Source organism: Aethalodelphis obliquidens, unplaced genomic scaffold, assembly GCF_003676395.1.
Source record: "Aethalodelphis obliquidens isolate GAN/ISIS:26980383/991018 unplaced genomic scaffold, ASM367639v1 scaffold31, whole genome shotgun sequence".
NCBI classification, from domain to species: domain Eukaryota; kingdom Metazoa; phylum Chordata; class Mammalia; order Artiodactyla; family Delphinidae; genus Aethalodelphis; species Aethalodelphis obliquidens.
The window spans coordinates 1,326,074-1,349,932 of record NW_020837975.1 but is presented as its reverse complement, the minus strand read 5'-3'; positions in this window follow the sequence as shown (position 1 = coordinate 1,349,932).

Sequence of the window (23,859 nt, the reverse complement as noted above, 5' to 3'; positions counted from 1 at the left end):
TTGTTCAGGTAAATCAATCCTTAGCTGTGGACCACCGTGCAAGCTCTGTGACCAGGATCCTAGGGACCATGTCAGGCCACTGGACTACTTGCTCAATTGCTTTAGATGAACTTTTGTTCTGTGTTTCCCTACCAATAAAATATCAGATTAGGGGAAAAATAGAGTTCAAATTCAGTAGCTATTTCTAAAATGTGGTCCCTCATAAAAGCTGCAAACAATTCAGAATAGCTACACTTCTTGGGTCAAATATCTGATTGCCCCTCACTATAGTCCAACTATGTCTACAGTGTTGTATTTACTTCATATCTTTATATGTTTACTAAAGTTACAACTGGGAGTTAAACAGATTGGACTGTACTGTTCCCAGTTATCACCTAGAGGTGGTAAAGTGGTACCAACCAGAGGCTGGTACAAGGCAGAGACCAGTGAATCTGAATGAGAAGGCTTGGGTTCTCTTAGGCTCTGGGTCTACCACTCAGTAGCCATATGAACTTGTGTTAATCCATTTTTAACCTTTAACCTTTAACCTTGTATGTAAAACAGGGACAATAATTTTGTCTGCCTCTCAACTCTGCAAAAATAAATTTAAAAAATAAATGGAATGAGGTACTTTATAAAATGCTTTTAAATGGAAGGTATTATTATTAAACAGTATATTTTACTAATGGGCCTATAGTCCATTATGACTGAATTTAGACATTTGAAGCAGGAACTTACCAAATAGTATGTCATTTAGTAAGCACAGTTTTTTTTTTGTTTTTTTTAACATCCTTATTGGAGTATAATTGCTTTACAATGGTGTGTTAGTTTCTGCTTTATAACAAAGTGAATCCCTCCTTCTCACCCTCCCTATCCCACCCCTCTAGGGTAGATCTAGCTGATCTCCCTGTGCTGTGCGGCTACTTCCCACTAGCTATCTATTTTACGTTTGGTACTGTATATATGTCCATATATGTCCATGCCATTCTCTCACTTTGTCACAGCTTACCCTTCCCCCTCCCCATAACCTCAAGTCCATGCTCTAGTAGGTCTGCGTCTTTATTACTGTCTTACTCCTAGCTTCTTCATGACTTTTTTTTTTCTTAGATTCCATATATATGTGTTAGCATATGGTATTTGATTTTCTCTTTCTGACTTACTTCACTCTGTATGACAGACTCTAGGTCCATCTACCTCACTACAAATAACTCAATTTTGTTTCTTTTTATGGCTGAGTAATATTCCATTGTATATATGTGCCACATCTTCTTTATCCATGCATCTGTTGATGGACACTTAGATTGCTTCCATGTCCTGGCTATTATAAATAGAGTTGCAATGAACATTTTGGTATATGACTCTTTTTGAATTATGGTTTTCTCAGGGTATATGCCCAGTAGTGCGATAGTAAGCACAGTTTTCAAAGAACCAAATAATAGTTTGCTATTAGGAAAATATGACACTTGACAGTGGCCTAGAGGAATAAAGGGAATGATCATCAATTTTTTGGATGATTTGAGAAAACGAACTCAGTGTTGAACTGCTGTGATTCAATTTGATCTTGATAAATGTTATAATGAAACATTAAATAATTAATTTGGAAGAGAAAGTAGGGAAACCAGTTATCAAACTTGAGGGAAGGAAAATGCAATATAATGGGATTAAGAAAAATAAATTGAGTATTTTCATATATGCATTCTGTCCACATTTTAAAAAATCTAAAAATATGCCTGTTAACTTCCCTGAAGACAACTTTTCTCTGTTTGTGTCCCAGAGGATTTAAAATATAACTGATTTGCTAAACCTGAGATTGGTCTCACTTAGAATCATTTATGGAAAGCTTTGAATCTTTTTGGAGAGACCATACAATTTGGAAGCTTTGGAAAAGAAAATCAAGATTCTCTTTTCCTGCACCTCTGCGGTCTGGTGCATTTGTAAGGTGGACAGTTGAGGATGAAGGGCACTGAAGAACATGGTTGGAAACTGAGTCAGTTTGATAGCAGGAATCTTAGGCTGTTAAGATGACGAAAAAGAAACTGACCGCTCACAGCACACAATGCAGTTATTGCATTGCTTAAGCTACACAGAAACCATGAAGCCTTTCCATTTAATATGCACTTTCAAGAATGTATTTTAGCCCCTTCCTTAAATTCTAAAGTCAGCTAGGTCCCACGTTTCACCTCCTTATCAGTCAGCATGCCCTATTTGTCCACCCAGTGTTATTTTCTACAATTAATCCTCATGTCCATTTTTAAAACTTTAAAAAAAGTTTATTTTTCATGATTTTCTTCTATATAGAATTGAAGTGGACAATTTCAGTAGTCAACTGTTATGGAAAGTGTGGTTTAATTGCTCTCAAACATCAATAGCATGTGGGAGCTTGTAAAAACATAGATTTCTGTCTCTTAGTCCCGAAGATACCTCCAGAATTGGAACTCATGAATTCTTTTTCTTTTAACTAGCACAGTCATTCTGAAGCAGGTGATCTCTGGATACATTGAGAAACTCTGAACTGGATATGTGTGAACACAGGTGAGAGGAATTTGGGATCTGCTATTTCTGAGAAACTTAAAAATTTGTCTCAAGGGAAAGAGGAAAGAATGAGTATTAATTGAGCAGGGGCTAACTCAATGTGCTTGGAGGTTTACCCGTGATGTCTCAATATTCCCAATGCCTTCCAAGGGCTGGACACTATTATTACAATTTTAGAATCATAATTCATTAAGTAGCAAAGCTGGAAATTAAATGTAGTTTTTTAGCATTGATAAAAGAAATGTACACATATTGAGATACAGGGAAGTCATTCTGGCTTACACAGGAGTTAACTTGAATTTTTTGCTAACTAAAATAGCCTTTCTGTGGCCTATCATACATACATTGTACATCTGCTTTAAGAAAAGGGCGCACTGACCAGAAATAAAGAATGTCTATGTTAAATAGAAAGATTAAATGCCTCTCTTCCTGGTCCTCCTTTGATTATAACTCCCTTCCCAGGTGCCAAGGCCATGCTGACTTGCTGTGTACGTGCTTGTCCATTCTTTTTTTAAAACGTTGAAGAAATGTAGACCTGACTTGTTTAATGTTCTTTGTTCTGACAAGATATGAAACTGTGATGAAAACCTTGCTTCTCTGGAGCAGCTTTGTAGAGTTATCCAAGAGGCTGTCTTCTGGGTAGTCCTCAGTTTGGCTTTTTTCTGTTCTTATTATAGATTGTTTATTGATTATTTTCATTGACAGCATCAAAGTCTAATGAGATTCTGCTTTTCACTATAATCCATTAAACATATTATACCTTATAAAAACATCACAAGTGGGACTTTCCTTGTGATCCAGTGGTTAAGACTCCGAGCTTCCAGTGCAGGGGGCATGTGTTCCAACTAAGATCCTGCATGACATGTGGTGTGGCCGAAAAAAACCTGACAAATACTACTAAATAAATCGGTGAATGTTCAATGTGATGAGGGCAAGGAAAAAAAGACTTTTACAGGAAATACTTTTTAACGATATCATGAACTAAATCCAAAGCACTAAAGCAAAGATAAAGAATTAGTGAAGGGAAAATTGTTTTAGTTTTTATGCAGGGGATAGAGACCAATAAAGGACTGTAGTTTCTTTCAATAATTTCCTAATTTTGCACAAAAGTGTGTCCCATCTTCCAAAAGTAAGGTGGCTAAGACATGTACAAAAAAGATGAAGTTAATTAGGATTATGGAAAGGAAACAGTTAAAGCATTATTAAAATTCAGACTGGGTCCTGAAAAATGAACCTGTACATTTATTTGACATTATTATCAATTAACATTATATTTGACATTACACTGTCTCACACAATGGCATGTTCTTATTGTATGGTGTGTGTGTGTGTGTATTTATGTAGTGGGAAAACTTTGATGTTTATTCCCAGCCTCAAGCTGCAACTTTACTTCTCTCACTGATCTTTACTTTGCCCAGTGTTTTCTTTTTCACCTTTTACTTTGATCTTTACATCTTGTAAGAAAAATCTTCAATAATTTCTCAATGCTCCATGAGTCCCATCCTGACTTTACACCCTCCTTGCCTACCTGAGTTTCTGGACCGTTCCTCTTGCTTGTCCATATTTTCCAGCTTAATGTCCTTGTAGCCTGATTTCTGATCTCTGATTGACAAGTTTTCCCTTAAGTGTAGGAATAATTCTGAGTTCAACACCTACAAGTAACCTTTCAAAATGAGCCGAAACTAGTGGCTTCCTCCCATTGATTGCACGTTTGGACAGGCTGTTCCCATATCTCAGTTATATACTTGGCTTTACCCTTCTTCCTATATTCAGACTGAAAGCAAAACTCACAAATGAAATAAAACTTCAAATGGAAAACAGTACTTTGAATATAATCTGACAGGTTTAATTTTTCAGACGTTAAAAATGGGAGTAGAAAACTAGGGACAGATGATTTTACTCATGTTCCAGTTTTATTAATGGAAGAGTTCAAAAGTAGCCAATGTTTCACTTTTTAAGAGTAATCAGCAAATATATATAAAATTTGCTTCTCGAACCAGTGTATCAAGTGCATGAGTTTTAAAAGGATAACATTTTTTGGAAACATTATATGACAACATATTTGTCCTTGAGTCAAATAAATAAATATATGAAAGAGAAACTAACTTCTTATTCCACCAATTATTTTATTTACAGTTACATATGTATCTCACAGTGTGCTTTGTGGAACTCAGGTGATGTAACGCCCATTCAATTGTGGATTAGGGGGGAAATGCAGGCCATTCTAGGAATTCTGAGTAAGAAGAGGCTTAGTCCAGGGAATACGACTGGAAAGCATCTTTTGCACAGAGTGAGGATTCTCCAGAGGACACTTAGATCACCCGATAACAGCAGGAAGGGGCTACCAGTGATCTCAGCCACCTGCAGTGAGAGCACAGGAAAAACTCCTCGTCCTTAGAGACTAACCCATCCTCCCCTCTCTTTCCAAATCCAGCATGAATAACTCAGTGCTACTATCTAACCGGAAACTGGCCAGAGAGGAGATCTTGGAAGGATGGGGATTACATTGAACGTAAATAAAACACATCTGAAACAATGAAACGATGATGGGTCCTCCTTCACAATTTTGTGAAAATGTCCAGTAATCACCAATTCACAAACTGTCAAAGGAAGCTTTTGCTTTTTTTTCTTTTCTGATAGCTAAAGTTGCTAAGAACATTTACCTTAGTTTGAACAAAACTGCACTTTCCTTAACTTGCATCCTCTGTCCTGAGGCTACATAGCTCTGTTCCTTTGTAATTTTTTCTCATACAGTGGATTTAAACTGCAATGTATTTCAGTATTGTGAGGGCACTTTGCAGATTGTACTTTAGTTTTTTGATGTTGATATGAATGTGCTGAAGTGGCCTGACCCATGTAGTTTGCAGAGAAAATCATAACTCTTTCTCAATTTAACCTAATATTGTGATGATTATGCTTCTGATACCCACATTAATCTTGCATATATTAAAAAAATGTAGAGTTTCTTATAAACAATTGTACCTTACTCATAATTTTAAATGGTATTTTGAATCTAAGTGTAGAATGTTTTATGAATTTCTATTAAATTTTATCTTGGTCATTTTTGACTGTTCTAATCTATCAAGATTTTCTTAAATGCAACTTTTATTAAAGACTCTGAATTAACTTTGAATGAGTGAATTAGATGAATAAAAATAAGTACATTTTGTAAGATTCGGGATATATTTTAACTCTATGTACACATATTTATGTGTATTTTGGTCTTCTTTTTTGCTGTGGTCAGAATGTGTCTCCCTAAATTCATATGTTGAACTTAACTCCCAAGGTGATTGTATTAGGAGGTGGGGCCTTTGGGAGGTGGTTAGGTCATGAGGGTGATGCCCTCATGAATGGGATTAATACCCTTATTAGAGAGGCTCCAGAGAGATGCTTAGCCCCTTCAGCCAGGTGAAGACACAGTGAGAAGTGGGCAGTCTGCAACCTGGGAGAGGGGCTTCGCCAGAACCAGACCATGTTGGCACCTGATCTAAGACTCCCCAGCCTCCAAAACTATGAGCAATAAATTCCAGCTGTTTGTAAACATTTTCTTATAGTAGACTCAACTAAGACATTCCTAGAAACCTGTCCTCTTGGGAAAATTCTTCCATCTTGTGCCTTTCCTTGTACTTCTTTTCCTTTTCCTTCCTTCGATCTGTTCCTCTCACTGCCTCCACCCACTTTTGAATCTTGGTCTTTCAAACACTTGAGCTCCAAACCCTTCACTGACATGTTAAAAGATAGAGATTCTGAGGGATATCTCTTACTTATAAGGAAGGAGTTGAAGGTTAAAATTCTGTGAAAATATGTTCCTTCTTTTTAAATGATAAAGCATGAAAAGAGAAAAAATAAAGGACAAATATGCATAACTTGTTTTCTTCACTATCTAATAAAAAGTATGTGTCCTTTGTCCTTAGGAACTGACACTCCTTAGATTTGATTGATATGAACCTAGGGAGAAAAACACAGTTTTCTGAAAGGTGGCAATTTACTATGTAATGGCATCATTTTATTATCTTCCTTAATTGCAGGGAAAATATCCCTTTTTCTTATCTAAGTATTAAAATAGTTTTGAAATCACTGAGACCAACAAACTATTCATTTCTCTTTATGGGACATTCTATTATTGCAATAATGATTGAAAGGTCACATTTGTACATTGTATATTGTTGGTGTCGAGAACATGCAGAGAAGTCAATTGAAAAAAATTTTCCTGTTTCTTGCCCTATTGCATTTCTAAGTACAAGTGATATTTGCAACAAAAGCATAAATAGAACAAACATCTTATATACTATGCAGCTTACATGATTAAAATTTGGTTCAGTTATTGGAGCTGGGAGATAAAATCTTAAGGTTGAGTTTTGAAAACTAGCAAACAACGAACTAATGTTGTTGTTTCTCTGATCCTTGTGGATCTATTGATTAGAACTTGTTTTCCTGTGCCTTCAGTAATAAATTTATGGGTAGATTTATGTTTTCAGGCATGGCAGCTTGGGAAATTTTGGCCAACTTGCCTGCTGAGAAAAATGAGAGAAGTTGAGGAATACTTACTTGAAGGCATGAAAAACCAATAAGGCAGTGAAGAATAAGAGGGATTACCCAGTCATTTAGGGCTGTTTCAGCCCCACGGGTTTCTGTAGATTTCAGGTGAGGTGGATGAGTGGCTGAGAAACTGAAAGGGGTCTTTGAAAATGTTAGGACTTCAGAGAAAGGAAAATCCAGGTCTAGGCTCTCCAAAAGAGGGTACTTTATATCTCCCATGTTTCGTGGGGATCTTGAAGTCTTGCACTCTAGGAGTAAGGATGCAGTCAAAACAGGTCAGCCTTGTACAGGTTGAAGCTCAACTTTGAACCATTTTCAGCCCTAACTTTGGAGGAACGTTCTCCCAAAATGCTCCCAGTCTATCACAGGTAAATCCTCTCTTGGGGATTATATCATCTTCAACTAAAGCGTGTTATTATTTCTACAATTTTAAACTTGCAGTGTTTGACAGTCCTTTGAAAATAATAGGCACAAAAATAAAGAAAATAAGGAAAAAAATAAAGGAAAAACAATAGACGATAGAAACATACCCACAGTGCTCCTGATAGAGGACTAATTAGATGTAGACTTTACAACAACCATGGTTAATATGTTGAAGAGGATAACAGATGAGATTGGGGATTTTAGCAGAACATTGGAAGGTATAAAAATCAATTGACCATTCTAGAACTGAAAAAATACAATATTTAAGGTTGAGGAGTCAGTGGTTGGGTTTAACAGCAGATTGGACATAACTGAAAATGAGCTAGTAATGCAACTGATAATCAGTTAAATGGACATTTGGGGAGAGTTAATGGATGCTAAAGCAAAGAAGAGAATACATTAAATGAAAATTAAATAATTTCAGTTAAAAATATTTTTTTTAATTTTTAATCTTTTCTAGATTAACCAATGCTTTGAAGATATTTCAAGCCAGAAACTCATTCATTTATTTAAGCATTTGGTTAGCACCTATTATGTTGCAGGGATTACATTAGACCCTTACGCTATAAATCAGACAAAATGGACACAAATCTGTCAGAAATGATCACTGCCCTTCTTGAACCTACATGTAAAGTATACTAGATATTTAAAACAATTGCTTATAGTTTTTCATATTAGGAACATATCATATATTGCTGACATTTAATTAAAATTCCAATGTTAAGTACACATTAACATTGGAAATGATGTGTTGATAGGTGCCCATGAATCTATCAGAAAATATTACTGTATTCAGTGGTATATTGACTGACTCATTTCTTTTATGATAAATGTTACAAAGAAGTATTTCTTTAATAATAATGGTACCCTCAAAGGGAAGATCATAAAGATTTTCTCTACATTTTATTGATTTTTAATCAACATGGAATATTTTATTAACATTAAAATCACTATAAGTAATGCACATTTGAGAGTATATTAAAATAGAAACACTGAGATAGGTTCAATGAACCCTTGCAGGATTTTAGGTAGCAAATAATTATTTCTGAAATTACAATCATTCGAACACTTTGGTGCAAATTACTAAGAGTTTCATGATTATAACACACATAAGTAATAAGATTGACCTGACTTACTGAAAAATTCAGTGGTGACATCATTTTCTTAATGCCACATTACCTCCAAATGAAATAAAGACTAACGTGCTTTTATATTCTTATGCATTATTGCTTCAGGTCATGAGAAACACCTAGTGAAGAAAGGATGTTCTCCTTAAAGGTACATAGAATAGGAGGTTTTTCCTCCAGAAAAATTTCACAGCATGTAAAATTCTTGATATGCTGAATTTTATCCTTATATTTATAATACACTGAAATTTATCCTTATATTTTTCATGGAATCATATATGAAAAAGTATAGAAACTCTTAGTCCATGATTCCAAAAACAGACTAATTTTATGTATTGACAGTATATGAGTCCATGTCTCAGAATCCTTTGAGATGGCTTAAATGGAGAGCCTTTAGTTAAAGTATATGTACAGATAGGAGGACAGGGCCAGATAAGGGAAGTTGTAGCATCCAGAGACTCGCAATAGTAGGGAAGCAACACCACCCAGGAGAGAGGTGGGCATTTTACCAGAGTCAGTAAAAGAGCTGGAAAGAGAGAGATGCAGTTCTTACCACAGGAGGAGTTCTGATGAAGGAAGGAAAGCAGACAGAAATATTCCAACCGAGAGAGATCTCTCCACCCTTCAATCTCCCACTGTTGCCTCTTGTTGGCCAAAATCACTCAAAGTCAGAGGACAAGGGTGTTCAGGTAATACCTCCTGTGATTTAGGAACGATTGATGTGGGAGCAAATGGAGAATAACCAGCAGAATAACTAAAGAGTTTCATCTTCATCACATCCATATCTATGAAGGTACTAATTAAATTTACAGGGTTTTTTTTCCTGTTTTGGTTGAAAATTCAAAATGTTATTTTCTTTGTTGTTTTTCTTATAGTTTTGCTATATGTAGGTGGTGAAGAAAACCATATCTGGAAATATGCAAAATGCACCTATCCATTTCTTTGGTATACAATTCTAATTTCAAAAATAAATCTCAGAGGGCTTCCCTGGTGGCGCGGTGGTTGAGAGTCCGCCTGCCGATGCAGGGGACACGTGTTCGTGCCCCGGTCCGGGAAGATCCCACATGCCGCAGAGCGGCTGGGCCCGGGAGCCATGGCCGCTGAGCCTGCGCGTCTGGAGCCTGTGCTCCGCAACGGGAGAGGCCACAACAGTGGGAGACCCACGTAACTCAAAAAAAAAAAAAAAAAAAAAAAACTCAGAGTACTTCACTGGTATAAAGGCAAGAAAAGTTTATTAATGACTTCAGTTTCATGGTACTGTTGATTAACTAGCATCAAGTACATTGACAGGCAAACTACGTTTCATTAATGATTCTTTTTATTGTTTCTATTACAAAATGTCTCTAATTGACAGTACATATTTTCCAAACAGTCTGTGTTATTAGATTAGAAGCCCGATGCTATTCACATCTGGGTACAGGAGCAAAAAGTAATTAAATTTAATAATAATGAAAAGAACCCACAGTAATAAACCATGCCACTACTGTAAGTTTAAGTAGTGAAGTGGAATGGGGTCCAAATTAGAAAATGAATCCATAAAAATATGCCAATTACTGTAACCATAACAACATTTCTGTCCCAATTCAGGTGAATGTGAACCATGAGCATCACCTCAGATTAGAACCCTTAGGATGTAATTGATTCTAAGTGTTAGATGGTTTCCAAATACACATTTGATACAAAACTTTCAAGAAAGCTTAACGAGAAGATCCATTTTTAAAGCAACGATAACCCCATTAGGTTATATAACTCAGGTATTGAAACTTATTCCTATATCTGAATATTCATGACTAACACATCTGTGATTTACTTTGTATGTGACTTGGTGTGATCGCCTCTGAGCGGTACTTGGACAAATAGGGCAGTATCGCCACAGATAGTTGAGAGGATCAAACCTAAGTCACTATATTTTTCACTGTACTATCTTCTTATCCATATATAAGGTTATTACCATTTAATTAAGAAAAGGTTGAAAATAATCTTTAAGTTAAAAACTATTCTCATCATCTAGCTTATATTTTAGGTAAAGAAAGCTTCTCTTCCCTCCAATCCCTGAATTTCATGGATTTGTTGTTATCCAAAATTGAGAACTTCATTTAACTATATTTTCCTGTATCTTTGTAGTCTTGGCATGAAAATGAACTTGTCAACTTCTATTTATGGGCAGGACAGTGGAGCTTGGGAGAGAGAAGAGGTTCCAGTTGTGTACTGATGTCCAGAGGCCCCGATATCTGTAGCACATGTTTCTGGCTCTGTAAGCTGTAAGTTCTTTTTACTTGCTTGGAATTTCCCTCAAAGCAAAGTACTAAATTAATCTTGTAGAATTCTGTTTAATGTTTAGTAAAATATATTGGTGAGGGACTAAATTAAGACTCTTAAATATTTAATTTGTGGAGGGAGAAAAATCTATCAGAGAATTTCTCACTGGAAAAATTGCTGGTCTGAAATTGGAAATCCTCTGTGTTCCTTAGAAAAGAGGCACAGAGGTGGACCTTGATTGGAGGCTTGAGACTCCAGAAACATTTGCTCACCTCCAAATATAACTTGCTTGCTTACTGAGTTGTTTTCTAAGTGTGCTGTAAATGTGTTACGTCCTTTCCAGGGTAGGTTGCAGGAGGAAAGAATGGAAGAGAACATGAAGAAACCAGGCATATCACTCTTAAAAGTAGTGGAATGTCACAGGTTTGTTAAAAAAAACCTACATATTTTGCAGTTTTTACCAGATCCAGCCTAGAGAGGTCCCAAATCTTTGGTAGCAATTGAATTATCAATTAAGATCATTCAGAAACAAGGCAGACTCAGTGAATCGTGTTTTTTCAAAAGGTAAGTTCTTGCATCTTTTTTCTTGCTAAATATAAGAATTCTTTCATAATTTTATACATATGTCTCTATATCTTGTAAATTTGAAAAATAATAGCTCGATTACTTATTCTCATGTTCTTTGACACAGAGGTGTTTTTCTCTTACACTTATACTTGGACTGGTGGGGTGATAGTTTAAGATATTACCTTTTATTTTCTTACTTGCACTCATCATATTTCTTCTTCTGCTCAAGACAGCATATTTTCTGCCTCTGTTTCCTTCTATTTCCAAAACGTGTAGCCCAGAGTGGGGGGAGGATGGAACAGGAACAGCAAAGTGAACTGTGTTAAATCACCAAGCCTGGCACAGGTTCCAAATCTGGGGAGAAAGATGACTCAGATTTATCAGTCTGCTTTCAGTTTGATTTACTACCAAACCAGAATCTAAATTTGGTGCACAGGACAAACACAAGATTAGGAGGAGACCTGCTTCCACACAAAGGTGCTTCTGAGTCCACAGGTCTTAGGAGGGTGCGTGAAATGAAGAATTTACCAGATATGAGGAACCCAGAACTGTGGGGTCCCTCCCTCAACTGTGCTCCAGGCTGTAGGATGGTGGGAGGCTGGTGACCCCACCAGGCTCCATATGACATTGTCATGTAAGTGGATTTTGTCTTGGTCACAGTCATGCACTTCCAAGATCTTTTCTTACTACAACGCCAGGCCTACCTGAAATTGTCATTCAGTAGCCCTTGCCACATAAGACTAAGAAGATATTTTTCTCCGGGAAGAGAAGAGATGAAAGGGGAGGAGGGGGAGAGGGGGAGAGAGAGAGAGGGAGAGAAATTGGTGGGTTCTAGGCTTACAGTCAGGTCAGCTCACCAGGAATGTAACATGACCCAGAGAAAATGCCTATGTGAAGACCCAAAACAAAGGGCCTTGGGTCTCAAGAGCAGCAGGGATTGTCTACATCTGCAGAGACCAAGCTGGCTTTGAAGTCTCGGTGCTGGGTGACATGGAGGTACCAGGAAACCCAGCCTGGGCACAGCATGGTTCAGATCTCAGGGTCATGTCACAGAAGCCAATGGTGGGAGGAGGAGCTGGTTATAAACAGCAGATGTTAATTTATTTTTTACCTGCCTAACAGAATAGAGGCTTGGAGTCTAAAATTAAGTTATAGAAAATATACTTCTTTAATACTTGAATTGGTGAGCTGAGCTTCATATGTCTTATGCCTATTAATTATTTTCTGTATTGTATTTGTGGAGTAAATAGTCTTGACCTTGAAAATCAACCTGCTCTTGAAGTTAATTCTCTTCCTTTTCCCCTCATTGCCTTTTCAAGGTGCTTTTCATTTGATCTCATGATCCAAAGTCCATGCTGTGATACATGGTGTGTTGTTGACAACAAGGTTATTTAAACAGCTCCTCATCTGCATTCAGACCCAGGTTACAAACATGCAATAGTGCACTCATTTCTTACAATTAATAAAGTTTACAGCATTGTATAATATTTATCTTTTTGTGTCTTTTTTAAAATCACATTTGATCTCCTTCTAAATTTCCTTAGATGAATACATATTTTAGTTCTATACATATTGGATTATCTTAAAAATATTTCCATTAGGATAGGATTGATTTGTTCAGACAGTGAGTAGAAAAAGTGTAGAAATTGGAACATTAGGCCTTTTCAGTCATATTGTACCACACTATAGAAAAACTCTCTTCTTTGAATTGTTACTTTTTAACAGGAAAGAGCAGTATTGTGTAAATGTCATCTTAAAAATACATGCATACATCAATATTAAGGTTGTATTATTTTTTTCTATATTGAAGAGAATAAGTCTCCTAAGAATTACCTTCATTATAGATTCTCCAAGATGACTTGCAGCTGTCTGTGTGGACCCTTAGAAACTCTGTACAACTGAATATAAATTATTTAAAATACTTTTATTGGCAATTATACTGTAAAATCCTTGCCTTAATTGCAGCAATTACTTTTTAAGCTACTTGGAAATATTTATTCCTTAAAAGCAGTATAAAACTCAAAAATTGATCTACAACTTTAAATAGAAGTAAATAAATGTGTGTATGTGTGGTATGTGTTTACAGAAAATATAATGTCAGGATGATGCCAGGGATTGATTATTACTTTAATATTTAATATGTTGTGAGACTGTTATATAACTTACATGACCAAAATAATATTTTCTTTCTTCTCTTATTGAACCAAATTCAATACTCTATATAGTTTGAGTGTTTGGAACTCAGGAAATAAGTATGAAATCCCAATGGTTAAGGGCTTCAAATTTTTATTTACTATTAAATTAATAAGCTGCTATATTTAAACATAAAGTTAAAATATTTGGACTCACTGGATTAATAGGAAATATCTAATATTTAACTGCATTCTTGAGATGAATCCAAAAACCTGTGTAAATTAAACGGGTTAAAATGGAAGTTGCACACAATGTATAGATAGCTTCATAAAGAGTAAACTTGGAAAATTACTGTTGATAAGTGGTAATTTCTGATCAGCGGTAATTTCTGATTAGAAATTGATTGATCAGGGGTAATTTCTGTTGAGAGGAATGGGATGGCTATGCTTTTAACCAAGGATGTGTGTGTGTGTGTGTGTGTGTGTGTGTGCACGTGTGTGTTCTTGGGTTTGTTTGTGTGTCTAAACTTCCTGTTGTGGACTTTTCCAGGATGGTTCTATTTTAAAATAGTATCTCCCTCTTTGCCCCCAAGTTTATTCATACTTGTCAACCAATTTGTCTCAATTTTTGGTGTAGAAAAATGGTCACCACAGGCATCCAACCTCTGGGTAAACTTTGAGCCATCCTGTCTCCTAGTACTGGACATCTGGTTAACACCTAGCATACAAATTATATGGCAGACACTCCCAAAGTGAGGACTGTCACAGCACAGACACAGAAGGTCAGATAAACACTTGATGGCTGGGTCAGGGACGCGTGCTGTGCACCCTAGAGCAGAGAATCAATCACGGTGTCGGGGGGTGGGAGTCTGGATCTAATACAAACCTGGGTGAGCTCATAGGATGCCACAGGGAGATCTAATCATACAGCATTTAGAGTAAGCATACAATTTGTGTTTTGATTTGTAAACAGAACATTTTTAGCAACAGACTTCAAAGCATCACAATGGCAATGCAGTGCTTTTGTCACTTTGAAAAATAGTCTTATTTAACAATGAACACAAATTCCTAGGTAAACAAAGCCCACTTAAAATAAAGCTAATGAGGCACTTAGTGAAGAAGAAAACGTGAAAAATAGAAAGAGTCAGAAAGAAAAGGTCTCATTCTTGGTGTTTAGTATACCAGAGCAACGTGGAATGCTGTGAGGATTAGCTTCCTAAGTACCTTTCATTGTCATCCTCTCCTATTGTGTGTGTGTCCTCAGACATGTATAATGTATCACAGAGGAAATTAGTGGTGGAAAAGTGGAGACAAAAAAATGGGATGTAATATTCTATCTTGGAAAATTATGTACAGAATCTGTACACAGCATCTCAGAAAAGAAAATTCATTCAAACATAAAATTTACTGTGTATCCTTACAAGAAATGCTCCTAGTCATTAAGAAACTTTTCAGTTTCTGTGAAGTATTATAGCACATCTACAGAAGGTAAATAATTGTCAGTGGATCTTTCAAAATTACAGTGTTTTATTTTTCAAAGCATCTCCCTGAGAAGCAGAGCAATGCCATCAAGGCAACTATAAGATCTTAAAAAAAAGTTAGAATCATCTTTAAGTAAGCACTGCAGGCAAGAAAAAAGCTACTAGGGCATATGTATGAAATGCTACCAAACAAAAAGCTCTTAAAAACTGGAGATGGTAAAAATAAAGCTTTAAGCACATTGTGCCCTTTACTCCGCAGCCAAGCTCTAGAGCTGAGTTAGCAGCATAATTAGAAAAAAACTGGCCTGAAATAATATAAAGTCACAATCTTTCTTCAGAGTCACAGTCACTGAAACTTAGCCCATTGTGCTCGCTTTGGGATGGCTGCATGAAAACTGACTTAAAAAATTGCCCCAGATGGAGAAATATAACACATATCTCTTTAAATATCAATAAGACTAAACTGTTTCTTTAGATTTTAGACAAATGTACTGTGTACATCTAAAGACCAGATATGTAGGGCTTCCCTGATGGCACAGTGGTTGAGAGTCCGCCTGCTGATGAAGGGGACACGAGTTCATGCCCTGGTCCGGTAAGATCCCACATGCCGCAGAGTGGCTAGGCGTGTGAGCCATGGCTGCTGAGCCTGCAGGTCCAGAGCCTGTGCTCTGCAACAGGAGAGGCCACAACAGTGAGAGGCCCACACACCACAAAAAAAAAAAAAAAAAAAAGATACATGCATCCTTATGTTTATAGCAGCACTGTTCACAATAGCCAAGACATGGAAACAACCTAAATGTCCATCGACAGATGAATGGATAAAGAAGATGTGGTACATATATACAATGGAATACTACTCAGCCATAAAAAAGAATGAAATAATGCCATTTGAAGCAACATGGATGCAACTAGAGATTATCATACTGAGTGAAGTAAGTCAGAAAGAGAAAGACAAATACCATATAATGTCACTTATATGGGGAATCTAAAATATGACACAAATGAACCTATCTGTGAAACAGAAATAGACTCACAGACATACAGAACAGGCTTGTGGTTGCCAAGGGGGAGATGGGTGGGGGAAGGATGGACTGGGAGTTTGGGATTAGCAGATGCAAACTTTTATATATAGGATGGACAAACAACAAGGTCCTACTGTATAGCACAAGGAACTCTATTCAATGCCCTGTTATAAACCATAATGGAAAAGAGCATGAAAAAGAATGTATATATATGTATAACTGAATCACTTTGCTGTACTGCAGAAATGAACACAACATTGTAAATCAACTATACATAAATAAAAAAATAAATAAATTTCTCCACATTATGGGGAAGTTTTGCTTTTCCTGAAAGTGGATTAAGACTGCTCCGTGGTGGTTTAGGGAAGGTGCATTAGGCACTTTCACACTTTTAGGAAAACAAACTCCACAGTAGTCAGAAATTGCCCTGCTTACTAGCTAAAAAGTTAATTTGCCAATCTCTTTGTATTTTTTGTATCTGCATATTTTCCAGACTACATATGATATAAAACAATAGTTTTGTTATTTAGACCAGTGATAAAACTATCTCATTCTTCAAACAGAAAAGAGGTTAAATGGACCAGTGACTGAAAAGTTAAGCATTGCTACCCATCCACAAAAGTGTAGTAATAAACTCACGTTCCCTGTCTGTAAAGTGAAAGGAGGGTAGAACCCTTGATCTACCTCAAAATGGTATTTTGCATATTACAAACATATGAAACAGTGTTTTTTTTTTGAGTAAAGAAATTGTCCCTTTTATTGAGTCTTTCAAGGTAGATGATTTTTTTTATTGAAGTATAGTTGATTTACAATGTTGTGTTAATTTCTGCTGTACAGCAAAGTGATTCAGTTATACGTATAAATACATTCTTTTTTAATAATTTTTTTTAAAAAGTATTTATTTTTTTATTTATCTTTGGTTGCATTGGGTCTTCGTTGCTGTGCGCGGGCTTTCTCTAGTTGTGGCAAGCGGGGACTACTCTTCTTTGTGGTGCGTGAGCTTCTCACTGCGGTGGCTTCTCTTGTTGCAGAGCATGGACTCTAGGCGTGTGGGCTTCAGTAGCTGTGGCACGTGAGCTCAGTAGTTGTGGCTCATGGGCTCTAGAGCACAGGCTCAGCAGTTGTGGCGCATGGGCATAGTTGCTCCACAGCATGTGGGATCTTCCTGGACTAGGGCTTGAACCTGTGTTCCCTGCATTGGCAGGTGGATTCTTAACCACTGTGCCACCAGGGAAGCCCCAAAATACATTACTTTTTAATATTCTTTTCCATTATGGTTTATCATAGGATATTGAATATAGTTCCCTGTGCTATATAGTAAGAACTTGTTGTTTATCCATCATATATATAATAGTTTGCATCCGCTAATCCCAAACGCCCAGTTCATGTTCCCCTACCCTTCTTGCCCTTGGCAACCACAAGTCTATTCTCTATGTCTATGATTCTTGAAACAGTTCATTTTAATGAAGCTGTTTTGGCATAGTCTTGTCAAAATATCCTGGCTAATTACATTAATTCACTTTTTTGTTTTTTAAATTTTGGTCATTGAGTTAATATGGGCAACAGACATCCCTTTCACCCTAATTGTTCCATTGTCTAATTTTTTTCTTTGTTTTTTATAACAAGTATTATATTGTTTTAAGTCTGTTCTAGCTTCATAACTGGGGTAGGGAACATTCTTCCCTGAACAAACAAAATCAGTGGATGAATATCAATGTGCTCAACATCTCCCAGCCTTTACCTTTCACACCTTCTTTTCATCCTCTGCCCTATGCTCCCTAATGAGTCTTTGTGCTAGGTGAGTCCTACTATGAATTTTGTTTCCTGCCACAGCCCCTGACATTGGCCATCTCTCTTGACAGATCTCTTTATCAAATGAGGGAAGAAATCTGTTCAGAAATTGGAATCACTTCTCTCTATATACTTCTTTTCCAATCACAAAGGTAATTCAAAGTCTGCCCCCAGAAAGACAAAAAAGTGACTATCCTATTTTCATTTCTCCATTGCCAATATATTTATCACATCTATCACTCAATAGATCTGCACTGAAAGACCAAATGATTGAATGAATGGGTAAAAAAGAGTGGTTCATTCTGTAACTTTGATGCTGCCTATGTATTGAACTGTATGATATGGTTTGATGTTATACTCACATGTGTTTAGAGAAAAACTCTTAACTGGAAAATGGGGGCTATAACAGCTTCCTAAACAATGGAGAATTTTATTACTGAATACATGACTTCTTAGTGACTTTAGATTATACCATAGGGAGCATTTCACTGAATAGACTATATGTTAGGTTTGCCCATGACAACTATAATACTCAAAGCTAGATTATTATTATGCTTCAAACCACATCAACACACAAATATATATATATATATATATATATATATATATATATATATATTTTTTTTTTCCTATACGCGGGCCTCTCACTTTTGTGACCTCTCCCGTTGTGGAGCACAGGCTCCAGACGTGCGGGCTCAGCGGCCATGGCTCACGGGCCCAGCCGCTCCGCGGCATGTGGGATCTTCCCGGACTGGGGCACGAACCCGTGTCCCCTGAATCGGCAGTCAGACTCTCCACCACTGTGCCACCAGGGAAGCCCCACACAAATATATTTTTGAGTACATTTCTTTTCAGATGACAGATTCCTTCTTCTCCTTTCCAATTTACTATGCAAAAATATTAAGCAATCTTTATTAACATTTAATTTTTCCCCACTTGGGGGAAATAATGTAAGGTGGAAAATCCATATAATTCACCTGCAGAAAGTTAGTGGGATAAGAATCCAAAAGGAAGAAAATAGTGAGAACCAATTAAAGTATTACAAAGTAGTCAAGGTTTCTGTTTGTGTGTTTGTTTTGTTTACAGTGCTAAATTTAGGAGAATCACATAATGGTCAAGGCCATAAGCTCTGCAATAGATGTCTGTCCATATTCCACACTAGAGTCCTTTGAATTTGAGCAAGATATCTATCCTCAGCTTCTTCTCCTGTCATTGCGTTTATTCTAAGGGATAATTATTTTTGAGTATTCAGAATATTATCTACATGTAGCAATTTTAGTAGTATTAATAAAATAATGATTATTCATTAGAGTAGAAATCTCTAGGCTTTGGGTGGATAAAACTACTTATTTCTAAGGAAACAACCATGATTGATTGTTATGCTGTGACCAAGGGTAAAGGCAAAATCACATGAAAAGTAGAATGTGCACTAATGGTGACTTTGATCTGTAGGATGGGGATATATTTAAAATGCTGGTTAGAAAGTGAAAATCTCAAATAAGGAGGGACCCACTGCAGTGATTTCCTGCAACCACAAACTTAGTGCAGTTTTGGTGAAGGTTCTTGACAATCATTTACAACTTGTATGATTTTCCAATCCCACTGGCCCAAATCCATATGTCTTCAACCCTAGATTATAAATATATTCTTTTTTTAATGTGTTAATGTAAGTTTGTTTTTATTTTGTTTTGAATTTTATTTTTTTCTTTTTTTATACACCAGGTTCTTATTAGTTATCTATTTTATACATATTAGTTTATATATGTCAATCCCAATCTCCCAATTCATCCCCCCATCCCACTTTCCTCCCTTAGTGTCCATACATTTGTTCTCTACATCTGTGTCTCCATTTCTGCATGGCAAACCGGTTCATCTGTATCATTTTTCTAGATTCCACATATATGTGTTAATATATGATGTTTGTTTTTCTCATTCTGACTTACTTCACTCTATATGACAGCCTCTAGGTCCATCCACGTCTCTACAAATGACCCAATTTAATTCCTTTTTATGGCTAAGTATATAAATATATTCTTTAACATAGTCTCCTATTCCAGACTTTGTCCATCAAATCTATTATTTGCATATTGACTTGCAGATTAATTTTCAGAAGGCACTGTTTTCATAGTGTCACTCTTGGGCTCAAAAACCATCATTGATTTCTCCATTGCTTATGGACTAAAGCTCAAGTTCTTTAACCTCACTCAAAAAGTCCTATATTAGCCCCAATTTCCATTTCTAAATCTTGCCTTTATTTACTATCCTATATAAATTACATTACAGCTAATATAAACTTCTCTAGATATCTTGCCATTACATTCTATCACATATGATACTACACACTCCCTTATGTATCCAGCCTTTTAGATTATGTGTCCTATACATTCCTTGAGTTGGAAAATACATTTAGTAAATATTTGAAATCCATGAAATACCTAATAGAGTACTTTGTATAAAATATATCCTCAATCAATATTTTTTGACACAATGGTTAAGACCATTTGTCAATGTTCATACTCAGGTTGGGAGGCCCTGTGCCAGAGATTATAACCAGTTTAGACAAAAATAAGTCACCACACACCCCTTCCTCTTTCCCAACTTCAATGCTCATGGTAATCATTTTCTTAAATATATTTTTATATATCATTTCTCTTCATCTCCTTGGTCTTATAAAAGTCCCCACCCTCCATTGTCTGGATTATTGCCAGGGTGTTCTAACTGGTCTCCCTTCTTCCAGATCAGTCTACTGTATTCCACCTTGCTCACTGCTTCCAGACTAATTGCATTGCATTGCATCACTCTACTCTGTGAATGTTCTGCAATGGTTTCTTACCACCTGTAGCACAAAATCCAAACTTTTTCACAAGATACTCAAAGCTCAGAGCTCTAGCTTTTACCCCTCCTCTGTCTTTTTTTTTTTTTTTTTTTTTTTTTTTTTTTGCGGTAGGCGGGCCTCTCCCACTGTGAAGCACAGGCTCCGGACGCGCAAGCTCAGCGGCCATGTCCCATGGACCCACAGACCAGGGCACGAACCCGTGTCCCCTGCATCGGCAGGTGGACTCTCAACCACTGTGCCACCAGGCAAGCTCCCTCCTCTGTCTTTTACATTCTATCTTTCTACCACATGGAACTACCTAGTACTTGCAGTTTTGCAATACTATATTATTTCATGAAGACTTATCTTTGCCCATATGGCAGTCAGACCCTAAGGTAAACCCCCAATAATTTCCAACCTCTGGTGGCCACACCTTTGCATAATTCCTGTCCCTGGAGTGTGGTTAGAAAGTTTTATTTGCTTCCAATCAATAGAATATGACAAATCTTTTGGTGAGATATCACTTTTGTGATAAAATTACATTATATAGTAAAGGTAAAAGGATTCTGTAAATGTTGTTAAAGTCTCATGTTAGTTGATTTTGAGTTAGTTAAAAGAGAGACTTATCTAAGGTGGGTCTGGCCTAATCAGCTGAAAACCCTTAAAAGTTAGATACCCCCTTGCTGGCCTTGTAGCAGAAAACATCCATGTTTGAAGGGCCCATGGAGAGAGACACATGGAAGAGAGCTGGACATGACCTTGAGGATCATATGGACACCTCCAGCCACCAGTCAGTGATGAGTCATGACATCAGCCATCCAGCCACAAGAATATTAATCCTGTAAACAAACTGAATGAGCTTCAAGCCAATTCTTCCCTAATTGAGCCTCTAGAGAAGAATACAGACCAGGACAACCCCTTGGCTGCAGCCACGGGAGACTCTGGGTAGACGACTCAGCTAAGCAAACCCAGAATCTGACATGGAAGCTATGAGATAATAAACGTGTGCTTTAAACCACTAAGAAGGTAGTACTTTGTAATGCGGCAGTAGTTGACTAATAAATCTCACTATCATCTTTGCCTGCAATATGTTTGCACCCTACTCTCTACTTAGATCTATAGCCCACTAAAATAGTCCTTTAAGAATCAACATAAATGTCACATCTTCCATGAATCATTTTCCTATTTACTACCATGGGTGAATCATACCTGCTCTTGTCTTTTCAGAGTATTTTTTATGTATCCTTGTTGATACTAATCATGCCATATTGGAATTTGTTTTTACACGTCTGTTTGTCATAAATGACTTCCTTGAGAGAAGACTTCATGTCTAAGCAAACACTCAATGTATGAATTTGAATACATGAAATAATAAATTAATATTCAAGCAGATGCTCTAATGTCATTTGGTATGTTTATCCACACAATTTTTTGGATTCTTATTGTACTTGAACTATTCATTAATATCTCAGAGTTACCTGCATTAAAAAGAAAGGCAGGGGAATAGAATTCTTACAAATGGGCAGATAACAGAAATTGGGAAAGCAGTAAAATTCAGGGAGAAGAGACAAGGTTTCATCTTAAAAGATAATTTTTTTTAATGATAGTTGGATGTGAACATTGCTATTTTAAAGAAGTGTCTTGATCTTGATGAGAGTGACATCTAAATTTTACAGTTACTCTGAAAAGAAATAAGGTGAATTAAAATGAAAAGAGGAAGAAAAATATTTACGTAGTTCTTAAGTTCTGACACAATATGAATGATGATGGTTTCATGGTTTCTGATCTATGATGTGAAATAAACTTTAAAACCCACGTAACAGGTGGTTAGGCTAAAGAAAGATAATCTATGCTAAAAGTCTAAACTAAGTGCAAAGAGTCTGATACACACTTGCTGTGAAGAGGGACATGGCTGGATTAATACATACATTACTTCTCACTGAAAGAGGGCAAATATTTGGCCACTTCTAGTGGTGACAAGGCTTTCAGAGATGGTGGCATGTTTTGATAACCCATGGTATGTAGTATATCATCATAACGCACAAGTCCCTCTAATTAAAGGAAGATATATGAGCTATCTAGAACTGGTAGAGCGCTGGTAGAGTCATCCACCATGGTGATCTCATACAGTCTATGAAATGATTTATCCTCAAATGAAGGATTGATTTTATTAATAGAGAATGCAGAAAGAGCTTTGGCAATGGCATGTTCCAGGGTTTCACGCTGCATCTCATCTCTGCTTATAGAAACTCACTTCCACATATATATTTCGATAGTCATAAAACTATAAATCAGATAAGATAGCAATACATGTATTTTTCAGAGTGATTTTTTTTTGCCCACAATTATATGGCTAGTAAATGGCAAAGAAGAACCCAGCTCTCCATTGAACTGACCACGTGCCAATCAGCCAATGCACAAGCCTACCCCCACCCTTCCCATGAGGTGAGGAAGCACCTTTTGTTATTTCTGTATTGCTGGATGATTCTCTGAAACAAAGGTCACAGAATCTTCAGGAAAAGTGTCAAGTCATTTGTTAGCCCTTAATGCCTAGGAAAGTGTCTTCTAAAAAGATCCAGGAAAAATCTCAGAATGGGAGAAAATATTTGCAAATGAAGCAACTGACAAAGGACTAATCTCTAAAATTTACAAGCAGCTCATGCAGCTCAATATCAAAAAGACAAACAACCCAATCCAAAAATGGGCAGAAGACCTAAATAGACATTTCTCCAAAGAAGATATAAAGATTGCCAACACACACATGAAAGAATGCTCAGCATCATTAATCATTAGAGAAATGAAAGTCAAAACTACAATGAGATATCATTTCACACCAGTCAGAATGGCCGTCATCAAAAAATCTACAAACATTAAGTGCTGGAGAGGGTGTGGAGAAAAGGGAACCCTCTTGCACTGTTGGTGGGAATGTAAATTGATACAGCCACTATGGAGAACAGTATGGAGGTTCCTTAAAAACTAAAAATAGAACTACAATACGACCCAGCAATCCCACTACTGGGCATATACCCTGAGAAAACCATAATTCAAAAAGATTCATGTACCAAAATGTTCACTGCAGCTCTATTTACAATAGCCCGAAGATGGAAGCAACCTAAGTGTCCATCAACAGATGAATGGATATTAATGTGTGACACATATATACAATGGAATATTACTCAGCCATCAAAAGAA